The sequence below is a fragment of the Gigantopelta aegis genome, chromosome 5 (genome assembly GCF_016097555.1).
Source record: "Gigantopelta aegis isolate Gae_Host chromosome 5, Gae_host_genome, whole genome shotgun sequence".
Lineage (NCBI taxonomy): Eukaryota > Metazoa > Mollusca > Gastropoda > Neomphalida > Peltospiridae > Gigantopelta > Gigantopelta aegis.
Window position 1 is genome coordinate 6,518,321 of NC_054703.1, and position 12,117 is coordinate 6,530,437.

A 12,117-nucleotide genomic window follows, 5' to 3' on the forward strand; every position below is an offset into this window, starting at 1 on the left:
ATCCCTTGCTGCTAATCGAAAAGAGTAGCCTATGAAGTGGCGACAGCGGGTTTCCTCTCAATATGTGTGGTCCTTAAACTGTGGCATAGATTTCGGACCGGCTGGGTCACAGCTTTTCGAATGAATGAATGAATGTTTAACGACACCCCAGCACGAAAAATACATCGGCTATTGGATGTCAAACTATGGTAAATGCAAAAACTTCTCTAATGAAGCCAGTTTGTAGTACCTCAAATAAGAAGCCATCTATGAGCTTGTTGAGATCCATTTGCTATCCAGTTGAGGCGAACTTCTCTACTGCAGCAACTAGATGGGGATGTCAACACGAACTGACGGCAAGAAACAGGTCAAAACGATTAGAAAAATGTTGTCCACTACTTTTAATTATAATTGTTTGTAATAACAATAGTCCTAAATAAAAATAATAACAACACAACATTAGTTACGGTAGGTTTTTGGAAAATGATAAATTTAAGATTTCAGTAGGTTGGATTATAAATATATTATCTCACTACCAAGTACACATGAAGTCATCAACTGATGCAGTTAACAAATTACACACTTCTTGGCTAATGTGTATTTCCTCAAAGTAAAAATCTACTTTTGTAGACACAAAATTAATCAATTATCTAAGTGATCAGAGTAGATTTCTGTTTCTTTATTTTTATAAATATGATTTGTATTAAATAGATTTGAATAAAGTACCACTGAAAGTTCATTTACCTTGAATATACATATACATACATACATACATACACACACACACACACACACACACACACACACACATACATACGTGTCTGTGTGAGTGTGTGTAACTGGCCTCCATGGCACAGTGGTTAAGCCATCGGACTACAGGCTGGTAGGTACATGGTTCGCAACCCCGTACCGGCTCCAGCCCAGAGCAAGTTCACAAATTTTGAGAGGAAACCCGCTGTCGCCACTACATGGGCTACTCTTTCCGATTAGCAGCAAGGGATCTTTTATGTGTGCTTCCCACAGGCAGGATAGCACAAACCATGGTCTTTGTTGAACCAGTTATGGATCACTGGTCGGTGCAAGTGGTTTACACCTACCCATTGAGCCTTGCGGAGCACTCGCTCAGGGTTTGGAGTCGGTATCTGGATTAAAAATCCCATGCCTCGACTGGGATCCGAACCCAGTATCTACCATCCTGTAGACCGATGGCCTACCACGACGCCACCAAGGCCGGTCTAAGGAAAAAGTACCCTAAGTGGATGATCTTGTACTGTTGGTGGTTAAGGTACTCTAAAATACAGCCTATTAAATTCTTAAGTGTCTCATTTTCCTACAACTATTCCTAGCACGGACAGGAAACATACAGTAAGGTTATTCACATACCCGGTATATTTTTACAAAAATAAAGGAAGGAAGGAAATGTTTCATTTAACGATGCACTCAACACATTTTTATTTCTGGCTATATGGTGTCAGACAGGAAGGGATCTTTTATATGCACCATCCCACAGACAGGATAGTAGATACCACGGCCTTTGTTACACCAGTTGTGGAGCACTGGCTGGAACAAGAAATAGCCCAATGGAATTGATCCCAGACTTACCTCACATCAAGCAAATGCTTAATCCACTGGGCTATATCCCGCCCCACTTTTACAAAAATAAAAAATAAAAATTACAAATAACAAATTGTAAATATACCCTGATCATTTAGATAATGGATTAATCCATCATATTCATATTTAATTTTCAGTGTCTGCATAAGAAGGCATTTATTTAGCTGAAATTAACATTACATATAAAATGGAAAATCTACCCTGATAAAATTGAAATCTGAAGTTTATCATTTTTGCAAAATTTACCCCAGCATATATTGTACATGTACAGCTTTGGTGCAATCTAAAGCCCTGACATTAGCCAAATATCATGTACCTCATTGTTAGTTCATTTAACCCTCACCGTACCTGTAGGTGGTAGATTATTAATTAACCCACGATTATATATTCATTTTTACATATACTGTATATATATATACTGAACAAAATAAGAAACTTCCGCTAACTTTGCTTGGACATAACTTGATGAAAACAAACCGGGGGAATAATTGTTATATATGCGTTTAAAGAGTGTTCCGTGATGAATCGTTTGGTGCAAAAATCGTGGCCATAGGTTAACAGAAACTGGGAGAAATTTTGACCAAGTGTGGTAGGGGTTTAAAAAAAAAAAACCCACTTAACAACGGGTATGACCACCTCTTGAATTGACAACTGCAGTGCATCGCAGGCGCATAGAATTGACTAAAGTGTTGATTTCTGCCTGTGGAATATTGTTCCATTCCTGAATGAGCGCTTGACGAAGTTCGTTGACGTTAGCGGGTGGGTTGGGACGACGCCTCAATCGTCTGTCCAGACTATCCCAGACATGCTCGATGGGGTTGAGATCAGGACTTTTAGCGGGCCAGTCATCAATGAAATCAATGTTATTTGTCCTAAGAAAATTTACAGTGTCTCTAGCTGTATGAGAGGTGGCATTATCATGCTGAAAAATCGAGATGTTGGCGTTGTTATGGAACAGAGGAATGACGTGATGAGCGAGAATGTCATCGCGGTAACGTTGAGCATTTAAATTGCCATCAATGACGACTAGTGGTGAACCATAACCATGGGCAATGTCTGCCCAGACCATGACAGAACCCCCCACCCCCGAAACGATCTCGTTCAAGAACACAACAGTCAGCATAGCGTTCATTTCTCCTACGGTAGACGCGCACCCTGCCATCACCACGTTGTAAAGAAAATCTGGATTCATCCGAAAAAAGAACGGTATTCCAGCGTCGCCGTATCCAACGAGTGTGTACACGTGCCCAATTAAGACGATTTAGACGATGACGTTGCGTTAAAACTCATCCGACGTAAGGACGTCGTGCATGTAAACCGTTCTCCCGCAGACGATTACGAACAGTTTGCCCACTGATTCGGTTATTATGAAGCCCAGGTGCGTTAGCAGCAGTAGCAGTGGCAGTTTGGAATCGAATGCGCAAATGCGTGTTCATAATATAGCGGTCTTAACCACGCGTTGTAACACGCGGACGTCCACTACGTGGCAAGTCGTTGGTGCTTCCTGTCGTTCGAAATCTTACGCGAAGATTTCGTATTGCTCGACTAGAACTCCCAACATGCCTTGCAACGTCTTCTGTCGACATGCCAGCATCAAGCATGCAAAACGCCCGTTCGCGTAAATTATTGGGTATTCTTGGCATAATAAAAATGCTACAATGTAAAAAAACGTTAATTTGGTTACAAATTTTGAAGCGTTTTCATTCACTTGACAACAATGTCAGTAAGACAAGTAAAACATATTGACCGAATACTACACGGGACATGTCAAACCATGCATGCACGTGCAAATTGAATTTCACGTTGTCGACGATTAACAGTGCAAAAATAATCGATAAAATTCATGAATCCTGATAATACAGCTCAAGGCTAATACTACCTATATAATTTCATTACACAATGAATTCTTTAACACAACAAATACTATATGTACAAATCGGAAGTTTCTTTTTTTGTTCAGTATATATTCATGTTTACATATCTGATACAGACGTTACCCCCCCCCCCCCCCCCCCCAACAAAACAAAAACAAACTATGCGATATATTATATTATTCACGTATTATTAATATTGTGTCACGTTTACAAACGATTAACTTTACAGCGTTGTTTGTAGTTCGGTACATGTCATAAAATCAGTTGCCGAGTTGACGGCAGGTATATCGGACTACCGTATGTACGTCACTACGTAGGTACGTCAAAACATCGGAAGTACCCAGATTAGAAGAAAAAAAAAAAACATTGAAAAACGCTCAGTTATAAAACTGATTTGTATTACTTAATATTTTATTAAATGCTCGTTACAATAACACAGATCAATATTCGACATAATTTACTAGGGAATTAGACCTACTCGTTCATATTTATGTTTATTTCCCGCAGACTGGTTTGTGACATGGGGCGTGGCTTATGAAAAAGGGCGTAGCTTAAAATCGCATTTCGCGAGATGTTTCAGGATGTATTCCCTTAGAAAAGGGACGTTGACGAGTCTTCAGCTGAAAAGAAACCATTCACATTTATACCAAGTGCAGTCACAGTTGCAGGTTTGTAATTTTGATTACTGTGACTTTATAATCTGGTACTAGCCTCGGTGGCGTAGTGGTTAGGCCATCGGTCTACAGGCTGGTAGGTACTGGGTTCGGATCCTAGTCGAGGCATGGGATTTTTAATCCAGATACCGACTCCAAACCCTAAGTGAGTGCTCCGCAAGGCTCATTGGGTAGTTGTAAACCACTTGCACCGACCAGTGATCCATAACTGGTTCAACAAAGGCCATGGTTTGTGCTATCCTGCCTGTGGGAAGCGCAAATAAAAGATCCCTTGCTGCTAATCGGAAAGAGTAGCCCATGTAGTGGCGACAGTGGGTTTCCTCTCAAACTCTGTGTGGTCCTTAAAGCCGCACACCCTAGTTCCATCCAGCGAAAATAAATTATAATTTGGTTAATCTACAAACCTGTAACGCACTTAGATCACGTTTTTATCAAATGGAGTGAAAAAGCAGGTTTTATATCGATAAATACCATGGGAATCCCCATGTCCCAATTGCTTGAAATAATTTTGAAAGTTAGTATTCTGATGTCACCGGTAGATGTTGCTCGAAGCACAACAATGCCTACGTCACGACAAATATCACAGACTTGGGGTGCGTTCCTTTCACCTCTCCTGGACATGTTCCAACTGTTCTGTCCTGGTTGTATCCCCTCTCCAGATATCGTAAGATAGCAAAATTATTGGTTTTAAGGGTTTGTAACGTTTTGTATTGAGACACTTACTTGTCTGAACTTTATTGTTACTGAAAATGTTCACGAACTGTGAAGAAATATCTCACAAATGAACAACAAGCAAACGACAACAAATCGGATGTCGATTGCGCGAACCGTGCACGAGAAAACAAACCGAACCAAAATGATAACGGTCACGTGGTATACCAACGTCTGTGACGTTTACACAGGAAGATTCCCTCTAAAAATAGATTGGACCTCGCTTGCTTAACGGTTTTTTCTCGAGTGCGCGCGGCATTTTAAGAAATAAAAAAAATGCATTTCGTGGTTTTACAAACATCAGGATTACCAGGATTACCAAAAAACACTTCAGGTGAATGGAAATGTGTATTCTAAATAATAAAATGTAAGTAAAGGGCAATTTTATTTGTGAAAAAAATGGGTTTAATAGCGAAATACAACGCCGTAATGGTTAACAACTAGCCGTAACTAGGGCGTGTCCCTTTAAGGAAAAAGAAAGAAAGAAAGAAATGTTTTATTTAACGATGCACTACTCAACACATTTTATTTACGGTTATATGGCATCAGACATATGGTTAAGGACCACACAGATTTTGAGAGGAAACCCGCTGTCGCCACTACATGGGCTACTCTTTTCGATTAGCAGCAAGAGATCTTTTATATGTACCATCCCACAGACAGGGTAGTACATACCACAGCCTTTGATATGCCAGTCGTGCTGGAACGAGAAATCAATAGCTAACAAATACTTAAATTAATATACCATATTAAGGAAAAAGTAGGCCTACACTCGGTGGATGATATTGTATCGTCGGTAGTTAGGTACTTTAAAATCTACCCTATTGAAATCTTAAGTGTCTCAATTTCCTAAAACTATCCTTAGCACTGATAGTAAACATACAGTAAGGTTATTCACATATATTTAAAACAAATAATAATAATAATAATAATAATAATAATAATAATAATTTCTTATAATTTGGAAACCTACCCTGATCATTTAGATAATGGATTAATCCATCATATACATACTTAATTATTAGTGTTTATATAAGAAGGTGTTTACTTAGCTGAAATATATATTAGCTAACAAATAAGTAATCTAATATACCATATTTGGGAAAAGTACCTTCGGTAGATGATCTTGTACCCTCGGTAGTTTGGTACCATAAAATCCACCCTATTGAAATCTTAAGTGTCTCATTTTCCTAGAACTATCCCTAGTACTGATAGTAAACATAAAGTACGTTTATTCACAAATATTAAAAAATGGTAATAATAAAAATAGAAAAAAATAATAACTTGTTATAATTTGAAAATCTACCCTTATTAGTTAGATAATGGATATACATATTTAATTATTGGTGTCTACATAAAGTGTTTACTTATCTGAAATATACAATAGCTAACAAATACATAAATTAATATACCATATTAAGGAAAAAGAAAGAAAGAAAGAAATGTTTTATTTAACGATGCACTACTCAACACATTTTATTTACGGTTATATGGCGTCAGACATATGGTTAAGGACCACACAAATTTTGAGAGGAAACCCGCTGTCGCCACTACATGGGCTACTCTTTCCGATTAGCAGCAAGGGATCTTTTATGTGTGCTTCCCACAGGCAGGATAGCACAAACCATGGTCTTTGTTGAATCAGTTATGGATCACTGGTCGGTGCAAGTGGTTTACACCTACCCACTGAGCCTTGCGGAGCACTCGCTCAGGGTTTGGAGTCGGTATCTGGATTAAAAATCCCATGCCTCGACTGGGATCCGAACCCAGTATCTACCAGCCTGTAGACCGATGGCCTACCACGACGCCACCAAGGCCGGTCTAAGGAAAAAGTACCCTAAGTGGATGATCTTGTACTGTTGGTGGTTAAGGTACTCTAAAATACAGCCTATTAAATTCTTAAGTGTCTCATTTTCCTACAACTATTCCTAGCACGGATAGGAAACATACAGTAAGGTTATTCACATACCCGGTATATTTTTACAAAAATAAAGGAAGGAAGGAAATGTTTCATTTAACGATGCACTCAACACATTTTTATTTCTGGCTATATGGTGTCAGACAGGAAGGGATCTTTTATATGCACCATCCCACAGACAGGATAGTAGATACCACGGCCTTTGTTACACCAGTTGTGGAGCACTGGCTGGAACAAGAAATAGCCCAATGGAATTGATCCCAGACTTACCTCACATCAAGCAAATGCTTAATCCACTGGGCTATATCCCGCCCCACTTTTACAAAAATAAAAATAAAAATTACAAATAACAAATTGTAAATATACCCTGATCATTTAGATAATGGATTAATCCATCATATTCATATTTAATTTTCAGTGTCTGCATAAGAAGGCATTTATTTAGCTGAAATTAACATTACATATAAAATGGAAAATCTACCCTGATAAAATTGAAATCTGAAGTTTATCATTTTTGCAAAATTTACCCCAGCAGCATATTGTACATGTACAGCTTTGGTGCAATCTAAAGCCCTGACATTAGCCAAATATCATGTACCTCATTGTTAGTTCATTTAACCCTCACCGTACCTGTAGGTGGTAGATTATTAATTAACCCCCACGATTATATATTCATTTTTACATATACTGTATATATATATATACTGAACAAAATAAGAAACTTCCGCTAACTTTGCTTGGACATAACTTGATGAAAACAAACCGGGGGAATAATTGTTATATATGCGTTTAAAGAGTGTTCCGTGATGAATCGTTTGGTGCAAAAATCGTGGCCATAGGTTAACAGAAACTGGGAGAAATTTTGACCAAGTGTGGTAGGGGTTTAAAAAAAAAAACCCCACTTAACAACGGGTATGACCACCTCTTGAATTGACAACTGCAGTGCCTCGCAGGCGCATAGAATTGACTAAAGTGTTGATTTCTGCCTGTGGAATATTGTTCCATTCCTGAATGAGCGCTTGACGAAGTTCGTTGACGTTAGCGGGTGGGTTGGGACGACGCCTCAATCGTCTGTCCAGACTATCCCAGACATGCTCGATGGGGTTGAGATCAGGACTTTTAGCGGGCCAGTCATCAATGAAATCAATGTTATTTGTCCTAAGAAAATTTACAGTGTCTCTAGCTGTATGAGAGGTGGCATTATCATGCTGAAAAATCGAGATGTTGGCGTTGTTATGGAACAGAGGAATGACGTGATGAGCGAGAATGTCATCGCGGTAACGTTGAGCATTTAAATTGCCATCAATGACGACTAGTGGTGAACCATAACCATGGGCAATGTCTGCCCAGACCATGACAGAACCCCCCACCCCCGAAACGATCTCGTTCAAGAACACAACAGTCAGCATAGCGTTCATTTCTCCTACGGTAGACGCGCACCCTGCCATCACCACGTTGTAAAGAAAATCTGGATTCATCCGAAAAAAGAACGGTATTCCAGCGTCGCCGTATCCAACGAGTGTGTTCACGTGCCCAATTAAGACGATTTAGACGATGACGTTGCGTTAAAACTCATCCGACGTAAGGACGTCGTGCATGTAAACCGTTCTCCCCCCGCAGACGATTACGAACAGTTTGCCCACTGATTCGGTTATTATGAAGCCCAGGTGCGTTAGCAGCAGTAGCAGTGGCAGTTTGGAATCGAATGCGCAAATGCGTGTTCATAATATAGCGGTCTTAACCACGCGTTGTAACACGCGGACGTCCACTACGTGGCAAGTCGTTGGTGCTTCCTGTCGTTCGAAATCTTACGCGAAGATTTCGTATTGCTCGACTAGAACTCCCAACATGCCTTGCAACGTCTTCTGTCGACATGCCAGCATCAAGCATGCAAAACGCCCGTTCGCGTAAATTATTGGGTATTCTTGGCATAATAAAAATGCTACAATGTAAAAAAACGTTAATTTGGTTACAAATTTTGAAGCGTTTTCATTCACTTGACAACAATGTCAGTAAGACAAGTAAAACAAATTGACCGAATACTACACGGGACATGTCAAACCATGCATGCACGTGCAAATTGAATTTCACGTTGTTGACGATAAACAGTGCAAAAATAATCGATAAAATTCATGAATCCTGATAATACAGCTCAAGGCTAATACTACCTATATAATTTCATTACACAATGAATTCTTTAACATAACAAATACTATATGTACAAATCGGAAGTTTCTTTTTTTGTTCAGTATATATTCATGTTTACATATCTGATACAGACGTTACCCCCCCCCCCCCCCCCCCCCCCCCCCCCCCCCCCCCCCCCCCCCCACCCCCAACAAAAAACAAACTATATGCGATATATTATATTATTCACGTATTATTAATATTGTGTCACGTTTACAAACGATTAACTTTACAGCGTTGTTTGTAGTTCGGTACATGTCATAAAATCAGTTGCCGAGTTGACGGCAGGTATATCGGACTACCGTATGTACGTCACTACGTAGGTACGTCAAAACATCGGAAGTACAGATTAGAAGAAAAAAAAAAACATTGAAAAACGCTCAGTTATAAAACTGATTTGTATTACTTAATATTTTATTAAATGCTCGTTACAATAACACAGATCAATATTCGACATAATTTACTAGGGAATTAGACCTACTCGTTCATATTTATGTTTATTTCCTGCGGACTGGTTTGTGACATGGGGCGTGGCTTATGAAAAAGGGCGTAGCTTAAAATCGCATTTCGCGAGATGTTTCAGGATGTATTCCCTTAGAAAAGGGACGTGGACGAGTCTTCAGCTGAAAAGAAACCATTCACATTTATACCAAGTGCAGTCACAGTTGCAGGTTTGTAATTTTGATTACTGTGACTTTATAATCTGGTACTAGCCTCGGTGGCGTAGTGGTTAGGCCATCGGTCTACAGGCTGGTAGGTACTGGGTTCGGATCCTAGTCGAGGCATGGGATTTTTAATCCAGATACCGACTCCAAACCCTAAGTGAGTGCTCCGCAAGGCTCAATGGGTAGTTGTAAACCACTTGCACCGACCAGTGATCCATAACTGGTTCAACAAAGGCCATGGTTTGTGCTATCCTGCCTGTGGGAAGCGCAAATAAAAGATCCCTTGCTGCTAATCGGAAAAAGTAGCCCATGTAGTGGCGACAGTGGGTTTCCTCTCAAACTCTGTGTGGTCCTTAAAGCCGCACACCCTAGTTCCATCCAGCGAAAATAAATTATAATTTGGTTAATCTACAAACCTGTAACGCACTTAGATCACGTTTTTATCAAATGGAGTGAAAAAGCAGGTTTTATATCGATAAATACCATGGGAATCCCCATGTCCCAATTGCTTGAAATAATTTTGAAAGTTAGTATTCTGATGTCACCGGTAGAAGCATAACAATGCCTACGTCACGACAAATTTCACAGACTTGGGGTGCGTTCGTTTCACCTCTCCTGGACATGTTCCAACTGTTCTGTCCTGATTGTATCCCCTCTCCAGATATCGTAAGACTTAGCAAAATTATTGGTTTTAAGGGTTTGTAACGTTTCGTATTGAGACACTTACTTGTCTGAACTTTATTGTTTCTGAAAATGTTCACGAACTGTGAAGAAAAATCTCACAAATGAACAACAACAAATCGGATGTTGATTGCGCGAACCGTGCACGAGAAAACCGAACCAAAATGATAACGGTCACGTGATATACCAACGTCTGTGACATTAAAAATAGATTGGACCTCGCTTGCTTAACGGTTTTTTCTCGACAAAACGTTTTGTGAAAAAATGCAAAAAATGCATTTCGTGGTTTTACAAACATCAGGATTACCAAAAAGCACTTCAGGTGAATGGAAATGTGCATTCTAAATAATAAAATGTAAGTAAAGTGCAATTTTATTTGTGAAAAATGGGGTTTAATAGCGAAAAACAACGCCGTAATGGTTAACAAATAAACGTAACTAGGGTGTGTCCCTTTAACCATATGTCTGACGCCATATAACCGTAAATAAAAATGTGTCGAGTGCACGTTAAATAAAACATTTCTTTCTCTTTTTTTAGTCTGGAGCTTTGGGAAACCAAGTCAACAGAGATTTTTACCCATGTCATATTGCCAGAACTTGTGGGTCAGCTTTTCAGCAGAAAAGGTACTACCTTGACAGATACCACTAACGAGGTCGACAAAAGTAAACAGTTGGCGAGAAGAAAAAAAGCATCCAAAAAAGTATCAACTGCTGTGCAGTCACTTGACACAAGTTTTAATGTGGAAAATGAAGAACCTTGGAGTACTTTGCTCGAAGCCAGTGTACCAGAACTGTCGACTGATCCATCAACTTCTGGTGCTTGACAGTTGACAAATCAGATGAAGATCCAGCACTATATTGTATTTGTGATGATGATGCAAATGATTCACGAATCAGAGGTGGATCGGGGGATTTGGCAGGGGCACACACCCTCCCTCTAAATTTTGCGACAGTTATAATTTTATTATATATTAATTTTCATTTTTTTTACGATCCCCTCCAAACCTTCCCCAAAGTTCCATTGGCATTCCGCCTCATGTCATTGCCCCCCCCCCCCACCACACCCCCCCCCCCCACCCACCCACCCACCCATGGATTTTCTGGATTCGCCACTGCGAATGATCGCAAGCGATTCAGTGGAGTGTCCCCAGCTAGAAGCCATTTGAATGGTTTTATTTTTCTTGTATGAAATTAAAGAAAGCGCGCACTGGAAAGTGGTATTGTATTGACTGTAGGAAGGGAGTGGCAGTGAAGAAAGCGCGCACTGGAAAGTGGTATTGTATCGACTGTAGGTAGGGAATGGCAGTGAAGAAAGCGCGCACTGGAAAGTGGTATTGTATCGACTGTAGGTAGAGAGTGGCAGTGAAGAAAGCGTGCACTGGAAAGTGGTATTATATCGACTGTAGGAAGGGAGTGGCAGTGAAGAAAGCGCACACTGGAAAGTGGTATTGTATGGACTGTAGGAAGGGAGTGGCAGTGAAGAAAGCGCGCACTGGAAAGTGGTATCGTATGGACTGTAGGAAGGGAGTGGCAGTGAAGAAAGCGCGCACTGGAAAGTGGTATCGTATGGACTGTAGGAAGGGAGTGGCAGTGAAGAAAGCGCGCACTGGAAAGTGGTATCGTATGGACTGTAGGAAGGGAGTGGCAGTGAAGAAAGCGCGCACTGGAAAGTGGTATTGTATGGACTGTAGGAAGGGAGTGGCAGTGAAGAAAGTGAAACAAGCTAATAAAAGAAAATAACGGTTCAAATACAAACTGCTGTACACAACATGTACAGGTATTTACCATACAAACTGCTGTACACAACATGTACAG